Below are 14,860 nucleotides of genomic sequence, written 5' to 3'. Positions count from 1 at the left end.
CTTCTGGTTTCTTCGTACTTCATTGGCTGCTGCTTCTTAGTCTTCTTTTTTGGATCCTCCTTGTCTTCCCAATTTAAATATCAATTGCCTCTGGCTTCATTTCTTGGTCCTCTTTTTTATGTACACTATTTCCCTAATGATCTCATCCAGGCCCATGATGTTAAATACTCCCTTATGCTACTGATTTTATAAGTTCGCAGGTCCAGACTTCTGTACTGAATCCCAGACACATATGTTATCTCCACTTGGGTGTCTTATTAGGGGTCTTCAGAAACATAGCATGACCAAAACAGACCTTTTTTTTTTTTTTTTTGAGACGGAGTCTTACTCTGTCGCCCAGGCTGGAATGCAGTGGTATGATCTCAGCTCACTGCAACCTCTGCCTCCCAGGTTCAAGCAATTCTCCAGCCTCAGCTTCCCGAGTAGCTGGGATTACAGGTGTGCAACACTATGCCCAGCTAATTTTTGTGTTTTTAGTGGAGATGGGGTTTCACCATGTTGGCCAGGCTGGTCTTGAGCTCCTGACCTCAGGTGATCCACCGACCTTGACCTCCCAAAGTGCTAGGATTACCAGCATGAGCTACCACACCTGCCTCCAAAACAGAACTTTACATTCCCATCCTAAAATAAATAAATAAATAAATAAATAAATAAATAAATAAAATAAAAATTAAAATTCTACTTTATTAGGTCCGGTCTCAATAAATGATGCCACCATTCATTACAGTTGCTGTGGCTAAAACCTAGGACTCATGCTTGGTTACTTTATTTTCCTCCCTTTCCTGTCCTCTTTATGTCCAAAATATATCCCTAGCCCAACAACTCTTATACCTCAAATGTTCTTGCCCGCATCATCACTGTGTCTTGTCTGGTTTATTTCAATAACCTCGTAATATTTTTCTTTCTTCCAGTTTTGTTTCCACTAAAGGTCAGGGTTAATAGTTACAAAAAACAGACATTAACTGGCTAATTTAAGCAGAAAAAGAAATAAGGCTGTGTGTGGTGGCTGACACCTGTAATCCCAACACTTAGGGAGGCCAAGGCAGGAGGATCACTTGAGTCTAGGACTAGTTCAAGACCGGCCTAGGCAACATAGTCAGACCCCCATCTCTACAAAAAATTTTTAAAAACTTAGGCATGGTGATGTGTGCCTGTAGTCCCAGCTACTTGGGAGGCTGAGGTGGGAGGATCTTTTGAGCCCAGAGGGGTGAAGCTACAGGTGAGTCATAATCGTGCCACTGCACTCCAGCCTGGGCAACAGAGCAAGACCCTGTCTCAAAAAAAAAAAAAAAAAAAACAGAAAAGAGAAAGTTTGCAGGAATACTGCCAAGGAATTTGGAGACAAACTGTGTATGGCATTGGTAAAGTATATAGTAGGATGCAGCAGATGAAATAATTGAGTATTATGCAGTTGTTAGAAGCAACATACTGGAGCTCCTTAACACAGCCTCCATAGATACCATCCACAGCAGTCTAGGATGTTGCCACTAGTTTTACTGTGAAGCCAAAGGCAACAACTGTTCCAAAGCAAACCTGCAGAAAGGGGGAAGCAGAATTTTAAGAAGACTTTCTTCACTCTCACTGCTACCCTCTGCCCAGACCACAGTCTTCCCTACCTTCCCCTGCTCTTCCCACTCCCATCTTCTCCCACTCCTTCTCACACACTTTAGTGCAAGACAGTCTCTAGTTTTCCCTGGGGTTTCTTACAGAGGTAGTGGTAATGATGGTTAATTCCTGGAGTCTATGTTTACCTCTTACTTTATATTTACTGCAGGACTGATTTCAGAAGAAGGAGCCAGCAACCTGAGTTCACTTGCCAGCTTAGCAGTCGCAGGTGTGTTCTGATTCTTCACAAGTTCCTGCAGTTATTGGAGGATGCATTGTTACTGAAAGGAGGGGTCGGCCTAGAGATATTTTTAAACCCCAAATTGCACAACTTATAGAAAGCTGATTTACTGCCACCAGTGCAATAATTACAACCCTGGGAAGGGAGCTAGAATGCGTCATGGATTAAGAGTCATCTTAATTAACTCAACAAATACAGTAACTTGGCTAGTTATTGTAAGTCCCTCATGTCGCTAGAAATAAAAATGGGGGAAAAAGCTGTCTCTGCCCTCTAGTGGAGAAGGAGAGGAATTATCTTATACTTATTGGAAATTTAGATAATTCCTTTAATAGAAGTATGCACAAAGTTATTAGGAGTATGGATGCTTAGCAAAAGGATGCCTTCACAGGAAGGTAGCATTTCAGCAGCAAACTTGAAGAATGTGTAGAAATTTTCAAAGGAAAATGTTACAGGCAAAGAGTACAATATGATGCAAAGAAAAAAGGCTTGAGGAAATACAGTGTATTTTGGGAAATACAAATAGATCAGTGTTTCTGGAGCATAAACTCTGAGAAAGGTACCAAGAGACGAGATGAATGAGAAGGCAGCCCTCAGAAATTTAGGCTTTATCTTATAGGTCAATGTTATCAACTTTAGAGAAAATTTTAAGAACAGATTAATTTTAATTTTAAAAATTAATAATAAAGATAAACCACAATTAAAAATAAAAGCTCCCTGTAATCCTAGCACTTTGGGAGGCTGAGGCGGGTGGATCAAGAGGTCAGGAGATCGAGACCATCCTGGCCAACACGGTGAAACCTCGTCTCTACTAAAACTACAAAAAAATTAGCCGGGCGTGGTGGCAGGTGCCTGTAGTCCCAGCTACTCGGGAGGCTGAGGCAGGAGAATGGCGTGAACCTGGGAGGCGGAGCTTGCAGTGAGTTGAGATTGTGCCATTGCACTCCAGCCTGGGCAACAGAGCAAGACTCCATCTCAATAAATAAATAAATGCTAAAACATATTCATTTCATATCTGTGGAGGGGCTAATATTGTTTGTATCTATTACTAGGGTATAATGATTAATTATATGTGTCGACTGGGCCTGGGGGTGCCCAGATTAAACATTATTTGTGGGTGTGTCTGTGAGAGTGTTTCAAGATTATCCTTTGAATCAGCAGACCAGTAAAGTAGATTGCTCTCCTCAATGTGAGTGGGCACCATCCAATTTGTTGAGGGCCTAAATAGAACAAAAGGCAAAGGAAGGAGGAATTCACCCCTTTTGCTACCTGCCTGCCTGAGTTAGTTGGGACATCTCATCTCATCTTCTGCTGTCTGACTGGGATTTACACTTCTAGCCCTCCTGGTTTTCAAGCCTTCAGATTCAGACTGAATTATACTGCCGGGTTTACTGAGTCTCTAGCTTCCAGATAGCAGATTGTGAGACTTCATAATCATGTGATTCAATTCCTAATAATAAATCTCTCTCTCTCTCCTGCCCCCACCCAGCCCCCTTGCTCTCTCTTTCTCTCTATATATAGTTATAACCCAAATACTGATATTTTGGTCAATGACAGACCTCATATACAGGCCCAGGCGTGGCGGCTCACGCCTGTAATAGCACTTTGGGAGGCTGAAGTAGTCAGATCACCTGAGGTCAGGAGTTCGAGACCAGCCTGAACAACATGGCAAAACCCTGTCTCTACTAAAAATACAAAAATTAGCCAGGCGTGGTGGTGCACACCTGTAATTCCAGCTACTCAGGAGGCTGAGGCAGGAGAATCGCTTGAACCCAAGAAGCAGAGATTGCAGTGAGCAGAGATCGTGCCGCTCCAGCCTGGGAGCCTGGGTGACAGAATAAGACTCCATCTCAAAAAAAAAAAAAAAAAAGATATCACCCAACAATGTTTTTATTAGAATGTATCTCTGTTGTTAAGCAATGCGTGACTATATATGTGTATATATGTGTGTGTGTATATATGTATATATTGATATATAGATATAAATGGTTATATATATGTATGTATATACTGGTTCTGTTTCTTTGGAGAACTCTAATACACAACAGTGTCTTTATACAGCTCAGTGACATGTAGAGAGCCGCATTCATTTCTTACTCTAGGTAACATGTGTATGTTTTTTCTCTCAAAGAGTTCTAGGTATTAGTAAGAAATAGACCCAGAATTTATGCTTTATCAGATACTTAGCATTTCTCATGAATCTCAGTTCATAAACTAAAGTTTGCAAGAAGTATTTTTAAATTTTTTTCATTGCCAAATAAAGCACCCATTTAGAAAAAAAATGCATAAAACATAAATGTTTACCTTAGTGAACACCCTTGCATGCAATGAGTATCCAGTTCCAGAAATGGAAAATTCTCAGCATCCCAGTAGCTCCCCTTGTGCCCTTTACCAGTTGGAGTCACCTGCCTCTCCCCAAAAGTAGTCATTTCCTTGAGTTTTATGGTAATTCTTTACTTTTCGAATCCTTATTCCACCTAATCTAAGAACTGTGTATAATTGGAATCATATGTATCTTTTAGCGTCTGGCTTTGTTCACATAAGACACTTAATGCTGTGGTTAGCTATAATTTGTTCACTTTCATTGCTGTATGGTATTCTAATGAATGAATGTAACATAATTAATTATCCATCCTGTTGTAAATATACATTTAGTCTGTTTCCATTGTTTGGTTATAATAAATAGACTTGGCTGGGCGCCGTGGCTCACAGCTGTAATCCCAGCACTTTGGGAGGCCGAGGCGGGCAGATCGTGAGTTCAAGACATCGAGACCATCCTGGCCAACATGGTGAAACCCCCGTCTCTAGTAAAAAAAATATAAAACTTAGCTGGGCGTGGCGGCAAGTGCCTATAGTCCCAGTTACCCGGGAGGTTGAGGCAGGAGAATCGCTTGAATCTGGGAGGCAGAGGTTGCAGTGAGCTGAGATCGTGCCACTGCACTCCAGCCTGGGCAACAAGAGCGAAACTCTGCCTCAAAAAATAAAAAAATAAAATAAAATAAAATGGCTTATCTGAACATTCTTCTACATGTCCCCTTATGTACACGGTCACATACAGCTGTTGGGTGAATATCACAAGCAAAGCTGTTAGATCATAATATATGCCTATTTTCTTTCTTTCTTTTTTTTTTTGAAACAGAGTCTCGCTCTGTCACCCAGGCTGGAGTGCAGTGGCGCGATCTCAGCTCACTGCAGTCTCCGCCTCCCGGGTTCACGCCATTCTCCTGCCTCAGCCTCCCGAGTAGCTGGGACTACAGGCGCCCACCACCATGCCTGGCTAATTTTTTTGTATTTTTAGTAGAGATGGGGTTTCACCGTGTTAGCCAGGATGGTCTCGATCTCCTAACCTCATGATCCGCCCACCTCGGCCTCCCAAAGTGCTGGGATTACAGGCGTGAGCCACCACGCCTGGCCAATATATGCCTATTTTCAACTAAAGCAGCTAATGCCAAGCTGCTCCAAAGTGCTTATACAAACTTACACGATACAGGTTTGAAACTTCCAGTTGATTCAAATCCTTGCTATTGCTACTCAGGTGAATATATAGTTGGCATATATTATGATATATAGTTGGATCCTATTGGTGAGTGGGTAGTATAATTCAGTCTGAGTCTGAATATATAGTTGGATCCTACTGGTGGGTGTGTGAGTTATGAGTGTTTTCTTGATTACTAATAAGTGAGATATCTTTTTTTGGATTTAATGACAATTTGAATTCTTCATGAAGTGCCTGTTCCTCTAGTCTATTTTTTTCACTAGGTTATTTATCTTTTTCTGTTTGGTTCATATATTCTGGATGCTTATCATTTGTTGGTTATATGTGTGCAAATGTTTTCTCCCACCCTTTGTCTTGTCTTTCTTTGCTTTTAAAATGTCTTTTAATAAATTGAGGTTTAAATGTTGATACAGTCAAATTTAGTCTTTGCCTTATGATTTGTAATATTTATGAACTGTTTTAGAAATGTTTTCCTGTCTCAAAGACATGAAGTTTTTTTTGTATATTATTTTCTGATAGTTGTATTGTTTGCCTTTCTCACTTAGATCTACTGTGAAGCTATATTTACATTTTGTATACATTTTGACGAGATTTTTGTGTTGGGTGTGTTGTGTGAATTTCTGGTTTTATTGGTCTCTTTATCCATCCTTGCACCAAAACCACATTGTTTTAATTACTGCAGCTTTATCATAAATCCAAGCCAGTAGACTATGTTCTCCCACCTTATTTTTCAAAGCATTTAGGTTATGGTTTGCATTTGCATTTCTATATGAATTGTAAACTCAGATTGTAAGGTTCCATAAAAAAACTATTGTGATTTTAATTGGGATTGCACTAAATCTGTATATACTTTAACAGTTTGGAGATAATTGATATCTTTTTATAAGAATTTAGTTTTCCAATTCTTGAACATTGTATATTTCTCTACATATAAGATCTTCTTGCTGGGCGCAGTGGCTCACGCCTGTAATCCCAGCACTTTGGGAGGCTGAGGGGGGTGGATCACGAAGTCAGGAGATCGAGACCATCCTGGCTAACACAGTGAAATCCCGTCTCTACTAAAAATACAAAACATTAGCTGGGCGTGGTGGTGGGCGCCTGTAGTCCCAGCTACTCGGGAGGCTGAGGCAGGAGAATGACGTGAACCCGGGAGGCGGAGCTTGCAGTGAACCTAGATCGCGCCACTGCACTGCAGCCTGGGCGACAGAGAGAGACTCCCTCTCAAAAAAAAAAAAAGATCGTCTTTACTTTCTCTCAATAACGTTTTATATTTTAAAAATAAGAGGTCTCACCCATATTTTATAATTTATCAGTATTTGATACATTTATTCTATTGTAATATCTTTTTTAGATATTTTATAACTGTTTATTGCTGCTATATAGAGGTACAACTGATTTTTGCATATTGACCATGGGTCCAGAAACCCTGCTTAACTCTTAAATTTATTTAGTCTAAATCCAAGCCAGGCACAGTGGCTCATGGCTATAATACCAGCACTTTGGGAGGCCGAGGAAGGTGGATCACTTGAGCCCAGGAATTTGAGACCAGCCTGGGCAACATAGCAAGACCCTGTCTCTACAAAAAAATTTTAAAAAAAAATTAGCCTGTAGCCCCAGCCTGTAGTCCCAGCTACCCCAGAGGCTGAGGTGGGAGGATTGCTTGAGCCTGGGAGGCAGAGATTGTAGTGAGCTAAGGTTGTGCCACTGCACTCCAGTCTGGGCAACAGAACCACACCCTGTCTCAAAAAAATGAAGTAAAATAAAGACAAAAAAAACCTGTATATTTTCAATTGGCCCATTTATTTATTTTTAATTTGTTGATGTATCAAACAAATTTATGGTTGGTGCAAAAGTACTAGCGGTTTTTGCCATTAAAAGTAATAACAAAAACTGCAATGGCTTCTGCATCAGCCTAATAAACTCTGCTGTGCAAAAAGAACAGAAGATAATATGCGTTGCAATGAACTTTATAGTTCAATTGAATGAAGGCAACATGCCATATATGAAAAAATTAATTGAACTACAATTATTAAATATTTTAAAAAGCTTACTGTGATGTATTTTATTTAACAATGTAGAAAGCTTAGTACATCAGGCAGGGCGCGGTGGCTCATGCCTGTAATCCCAGCACTTTGGGAGGCTGAGGCGGGTGGATCACAAGGTCAGGAGATAGAGACCGTCCTGGCTAACAAGGTGAAACCCCATCTCTACTAAAAATACAAAATTAGCCGGGTGTGGTGGTGGGCGCCTATAGTCCCAGCTACTCAGGAGGCTGAGGCAGGAGAATGGCATAAACCCGGGAGGCAGAGATTGCAGTGAGCCGAGATATATATACTTCTGACTTCTGGGTGAAATTCAGAGAGCTATCCTAGGTGTCAGATAGCCAAAGAGAATTTTAAGTACAATAAAGCCATAAAAGCAATTTGGCGATGTGTGAATAAATTCAATATAAACCTCTCTTTTATCACCCACAAAAATCTTTGATAGATTCTCAACATGAATGCTTTGTGTAAGAGGTATATGTGTGTAGCAAAGAAGGTATTAGATTTCCTGTTAGATCTGCACAGTGCTGAATGAAGACATGATAGGCAAAAACAGAAACCAACAGATAGCCAGACCATGGTAAGTCTCCAAATTTGCGGAAATCTTATAATTGAATTTACCCATGGGAAGCTTTAACTTCTGGCCAAGATGGAGTTGTGGGGATCAAATTTACCCCCCTACTTAAGACCACATCAAAAATTAAAAAGAAAATAACTTAAAAATACATAAAACAGCCGGGCGCGGTGGCTCACGCTTGTAATCCCAGCACTTAGGGAGGCCGAGGCGGGCAGATCACGAGGTCAGGAGATCGAGACCATCCTTGCTAACACGGTGAAACCCCGTCTCTACTAAAAATACAAAAAATTAGCCGGGCGTGGTGGCAGGCGCCTGTAGTCCCAGCTACTCGGAGAGGCTGAGGCAGGAGAATGGCGTGAACCCGGGAGGCGGAGCTTGCAGTGAGCCGAGATTGTGCCACTGCACTCCAGCCTGGGCGACAGAGCAAGACTCCGTCTCAAAAAAAAAAAAAAAAATACATAAAACAGTAAAGACATCAGACATGAAGCAATGAAAGACAATGACCCCAAGAGGTGGGAAACAAATGAGGTGAACACAACAGTTGCCCCAGCTTACTGCCTTTGGAGAGTTTCCAGACCACAGGGCAGAGAGGGTAGACTGAGAAGGATCCTGGAGGACACTCTGACTTGAGAAGGAACTGGGACTTTAGAAAGACCTATGGGCCAATGTTCCTATGACAGAGTACTAGACAGAGAAATTTCCATAGACGGAGAACCCCAGAGGGCCATCTCTCAAGTATTCATAAGAGTAGTGATGAGAGGACAAAGGGAAGCGAAGCCAGAGCTGCAGGCGCTTTTTCTGCCTGCAGGGTCTCAGATTCATTCTCAGGAACTGAGAATTTAATCTTCTAAAATGTCAAAAAGACCATCTTATGCCCCACCTCCCACCCCAGCTCCTGCAACACAAATGCCCAGCACATCAGGGTTTGTGGGATACAATTCATACAGTCATCTCACCTACAACAACTACAGGCTGGGAGGGAACCCAGGCACCAACAGCCGGGTCACGGCATCCTCTGGTATTATGATTCCAAAACCATCAGAAAGCTGCTGAGGCCCTACATGAGGTACAGCCGAAAGGTCTGGGACCAAGTCAAGGCTTCCAACCCTGACCTAAAGTTGTGGGAGATTGGCAAGATTATTGGTGGCATGTGGCAAGATCTCACTGATGAAGAAAAACAAGAATATTTAAACGAATACAAAGAAGAAAAGATAGAGTACAATGAATCTATGAAGTCCTATCATAATTCCCCCGTGTACCTTGCTTACATAAATGCAAAAAGTTGTGCAGGCCCAGGCGCGGTGGCTCACGCCTGTAATCCCAGCACTTTGGGAGGCCGAGGTGGGCGGATCACGAGGTCAGGAGATGGGGACCATCCTGGCTAACACGGTGAAACCCATCTCTACTAAAAATACAAAAAATTAGCCAGGCATGGTGGCAGGCTCCAGTAGTCCCACCTACTCGGGAGGCTGAGGCAGGAGAATGGTGTGAACCCCGGAGGTGGAGCTTGCAGTGAGCCAAGATCGTGCCACTGCACTCCAGCCTGGGTGACAGAGCGAGACTCCGTCTCAAAAAAAAAAAAAAAAAAAAAAAAGTTATGCAGAAGCTGCCTTAGAGAAAGAAAGTCGACAGAGACAGTCTTGCATAGAGAAAGGAGAACCTTACATGAGCATTCAGCGTGATGAAGATCCAGGTGATCGTGATGATGGCGTTTCAATGAAGCATACAGCCACTGCCTCTTTCCAGAGAAACCACAGCCTCATCAATGAAATCCTTAGTGACAGTGTGGTGCCAGACATTCGGTCAGTTGTCACAACACCTGGAATGCAGGTCTTCAAACGACAGGTCCAGTCCTTAATGGTTCATCCGCAAAAACTAGAAGCTGAACTTCTTCAAATAGAGGAACGATACCAGAAGAGGAGGAAATTCCTGGAAAGCACAGATTCATTTAGCAATAACTTAAAAGATTGTGTAGTCTGAAGGTAGAAGTGGAAATGGAGAAAATTGCAGCTGAGATTGCACGGGCAGAGGAACAGGCCCACAAAAGGCAGGAGGAAAGGGAGAGGGAGGTGGCAGACCAAGCTAAGCGCAGTCAGAGCAGCATCGTTCCTGAGGAAGAGCACGCGGCCAACTAAGGTGAGGAGAAGAAAGACGACAAGAACATTCCAATGGCGACACAGGAGACACACCTTGAAGAAATGACAGAGAGCCAACAGAACAGTGAAGAAGGCACATCTACTCCTTAAGACAAAGAGAGTGGGCAGGAGGGGATCGACAGTATGGCAGAGGAAGGAACCAGTGATAGTAACACTGGCTCAGAAAGCAACAGTGCAACAGTGGAGGAGTCACCAACAGATCCCATACCAGAGATGAGAAAAAAGGAGAAATGTTGCCTTGTTTTATGTGTTCTAAATACTTTTTTAAATGAAAAAATTTTTGTTTTAAAAAAAAAAAGTAGTGATGAGTACATCATATGGAGAAACTACCCAAGGACAGGGAAGGAACAACCTGAAAATACTGGAGGGAACACTGCCCAGTGCTTACAGAGGGCCAATTCCAGTGCCAGTTCTACCAGCTGAACAGGAAAAGCTCATAGCTCATGGGGGTTTGGTATTCCGGAAGTTATTTCCTCAGTATTGGAGAATAATTAGCCCTAGATTGACCCTGCTGTGGACCTGCCTAACAAATCACGAAAGCAAGACCAAGAGGCTCAGACTGTTGCCAAATAACTTTAACTGCATCCCAGAACCAAAGATCCTTATAAGACTATAAAAATATCCACCACCCAACAAGATAAAATTCACAATCTCTAGTATCTGAAAAAAGATTATTTAGATTTGTAAAGAGGCAGGAAAACATGACCCATGAAAAGAAAAATAATCAACCAACTGAAACTGACCCAGGCATGACACAGATGTTAGAGTTAGTACAGAAGCACATTAAAACAGTTATTATAATTGTATTCCATATGTACGAAAAATAAGTAAAGACAAGAAGATATAAAAAGAGACTGAAAACAAAATTCTGTAGATGAAACCTACAATGTCTGATATGAAAACATACACTGGATGAGATTAACAGCAGATTAGAAAGACTCGAACAACAATACCAACCAACTTGACCTAATTGGCAGTTACAGATAGAACACTCCACTCAACAAAACAGAATATATATTCCTTTCAAGTGGACATAGAACATTCACCAACATAGGCCCTATTCTGGGCCTTAAAGTAAGTCTCAATAAATTCAGAAGTATCAAGTCATGCAAAATGTATTCTCTGACCATATTCTTTTAAATTAGAAATCAATAACAGAAAGACACCTAGAAAATTCCCAAATATTTGGGAACCACATATTATGCCTCTAACTTTGCTATAATCTTGAAGGGCAGGAAGGTCCTCAGCTCTAATGTACAGCACAAATGTACATTGGGTAACTGGCATAGAAGAAAGAAAAACCTGGTTTTCCAGTGTCGAGGAAATACAGATAATCACGTAAGAGTTAAGTTTAGAGTGAAGGTGGAGTAGTGTTTTGGGGCAAATGAGCAGCATATTTGCAGGGATCTGTGTGGATCTAGTCCCCTCATTCCCTGTTTCCCAGCCACTTGTTTCCTCATGGGTAGACTCTCAGAGATGCTAGTAACTTTTCAAACACTTTAATGAGCCTTCATGGGGCTAATTAGTCCTACTTCCTCACCTGCCTTTTAAACTTTAATCAGTGAACACATCCTCCTCCCCAGTGGTGAGCTGCTGGGTTGCCAGGGGAAAAGATGGCTCTGGGGTGGCTCCTGCCAGCACAAGATCAGCTGTGCCTCACACCTCTGACGACACGAGAGACTAAAGTCAGTGGCAGGTTCTGATCCCCAGACTCAGCCTATGAATACAGTGAGTCTGGCTTTGTCTTTGCTGTGTTTCTATGGAAGACTTGTGTTCTGACCCCCACAGCAACAGCTCTGACATCAAGCCAGGCGCTTTGCTGGAATTACATGGTTTGCTGAAGGACATCTGAAGCAACTTTGAAGAAGAGAATGCTCTGGTGTTAGATTATCACCAGGTAGTAACCCAGATTTCTGGAAACTGTTAACAACAGATAGGTCTTCTGGAGGGAAGAGCATGTCCAGGATGACCATCCTACCCACAGGCTGATTTCCCAAGACAAGGACAAGTCCAGCAAGTTAGGAAGAGATATGCATAAACATGTGGCTCAGGAAGATCCGTCTGCTCCTGCAAGTACCCCATGGTTTAGTGTTTCTCAGAGTGAGGTTCAGAGACCTCCTCTCTCAGTCAGAATCAACAGACTTTGGGGCCAAGCTATAGACCTATTGGATCAAATTTTCTGTGGGTTGGGACCTAGAATCTGCACATAAAACAAGCTTCTCCTGTGAACCTTGGGCAAGGCAGCCTACTGTTTAAGAACCATTGTTTGGGATCACTGTTGCTCAAGGAATCTCACTGGCTGCTTTCCTTGGCTGCCTGCCCTTCATATCCACATGTGCTCTCACTGTGCTATCCCAGGGAGGAGGGTATACATAGAGCTTCTTTCCTATGCCTCCCTCATCCACAGACCCCAGGCATTTGCTCTCACAGTTGGAAACCAAACTCCTTTTAAGAAGGGTCTCTATGATGAGAGTTGTAGATACACAGTGAGAGACCCGTTTTAAAAGGAGTTTGGTCTCCAGCTGTGAGAGGAATGAAAAATGTTATTCCTTAAATACATAAAATAAGGATATCTTTTGACATCATGTCATCTAAAATACAAGACTTCAGTTGTCCAGGCAACTGGATCCCTTTCTTCTTAGCTGTCACCCCAGAATTTTGCTTTTGTCTTCTAAGACAGTGATTCATAAAGTATGATCCAAGGGCAATAGCCATGAATTTGTTTTTTAAAAATAAAAGTTCTTTCTATGGTTTTTTGGAACCAATTATACACCATTCTTTAGATTTTAACTTCTATGTAAATCTAAGAGTTTTTTGCTGGTAATTTTCCACATGATTAATTAAGAAATACTAAAATTTTGTGAGGGTTATGGTTTTTTAAAAAGGCAGTATTTTTCAGATTTTTGAGAAGCCATATCTTCCCTCAAATAAAAGGAGAGGGAGTCCCTCTATGCAAAATAACAGAAATAGGAGCCTCTTTCAATTTTTTTTCTTCCTCATAGGTGGGACATGAAAAAGTCCCTGTGTAACTCATAAGGACCCCTCAGAATAGTTTGAATAACTGCTCTAAAAAGTTTACTGTTTTTTATTTGAGGGGAATGACCACCAGGTAACAAAAATAATAGCTATAGAAAAGTGAGAAAGATCAAAAAGATGAGTTTGAATTAAAATATTACTGACAGATCAAATTAACCCCTCTCCCAAAGTGAGGATGGGGAATTTCTGAGACTGGAAGAGATAGAAAAAAGAACAAAGTGAAACCTGAAGATAAAATTGTACTAGTCAAAAATTCTTTGTAGGGAAATAATACCAGGATAATCCATTAGTAATCAATGATGACCTATTGATAAAGAATTGTAGTTTATATCTGCTGCAGTAGATTTCTCTGGAAGGAATAAAAATTTACCCTTATCACTAGTAAGTAATTGAGTAGGAGAGGAGTTGTGGAGACTACAAAGTCCGGGGAGCTGTAGGACAGCAGTCCCCAGTGTTTTTGGCACCAGGGACTGGTTTTGTGGAAGACAATTTTTCCATAGACTGGGGTAAAGGGAGGGAAGTGGCGGGATAGTTTCAGGATGAAACTCTTCCACCTCAGATCATCAGGCATTAATTAGATTCTCACAAGGTGCATGCAACCTAGATCCCTTGCATTGCACAGTTCGCAATAGTGTTCCAGCTCCTATGACAATCTAATGCCGCCACTGATCTGACAGAAGGCAGAGCTCAGGCAGTAATGGAGGTGATGTGGAATGGCTGTAAATACAGATGAAGCTTTGCTCACTTACCCACCATTCACCTCCTGCTGTGTAGCCTGGTTCTACAATACCAGTCTGTGGCCCAGGGGTTGGGGAGCCCCTTCTGTAGGACCTTAGGAGAAAATAGCTGCAGGGGCTCCTGGATAGGAACACCATGGCCTTGGGACCTAACCTATTGCAAAAGGGAGAGGAGATTCTAGCAGAGCAGCCAAACTTGAAAAAAACACTTGGATTTACTAAAAAGAGTAAGCAAACAGTATGCTTGCCTCTGACAGAATAGCAACATGAGAAGAGGGTCTTGTGATATTAATTCTGAAATTTATGGTTTAATACATAGTCTCTCTACTAAGTGCTGATATAGGTATATGCAATTATACATATAAAATAGGTAAAGGTATATCTTCTTTTTTTTTTTTGTTTTTTGGGAAGGAGTCTCGCTCTTTCACCCAGGCTGGAGTGCAGTGGCGTGATCTCAGCTCACTGCAGGCTCCGCTCCCCGGGTTCACGCCATTCTCCTGCCTCAGCCTCCCGCGTAGCTGGGACTACAGGCGCCCACCACCTCGCCTGGCTAATTTTTTGTATTTTTAGTAGAGACGGGGTTTCACCATGTTAGCCAGGATGGTCTCGATTTCCTGACCTCGTGATCCGCCCGCCTCAGCCTCCCAAAGTGCTGGGATTACAGGCGTGAGCCACCACGCCCGGCTTAAGGTATATCTTCTTAATTGAAGGATGAAATGTTCTACACTACCAAATTTTTAACAAGTCCATTTCAGATAGAAAAATATTAAAATCTTCCAGTGACTTTGGATTATAAATTTCTCCCTCAAGTTCTGTTCTGTTTTTGCTTTTTGTATTTAGAGGCTATGTTGTTAGGTGCAAAACGTTCATGATTGTATCATTTTGGTATATCATTAATTTAGATAAATAAATAATGTTATTTCTGATTTATTTTTTTAAAAATAGCTTTGAAGTGGGGCTAGCCAAGATGGCT

General features: G+C 41.8%; 1 pseudogene; it reads left to right on the top strand.

Moving 5' to 3' along the window:
* Positions 1-8,810: 8,810 nt before the first annotated feature.
* Positions 8,811-13,150, top strand: LOC100593872 (annotated as a pseudogene).
* Positions 13,151-14,860: the final 1,710 nt, after the last annotated feature.

Source organism: Nomascus leucogenys, chromosome 22a (genome assembly GCF_006542625.1).
Source record: "Nomascus leucogenys isolate Asia chromosome 22a, Asia_NLE_v1, whole genome shotgun sequence".
Classification (NCBI taxonomy): domain Eukaryota; kingdom Metazoa; phylum Chordata; class Mammalia; order Primates; family Hylobatidae; genus Nomascus; species Nomascus leucogenys.
Note: the sequence above shows the minus strand (reverse complement) of the source record. Positions and strands in the feature narration are given on the sequence as shown.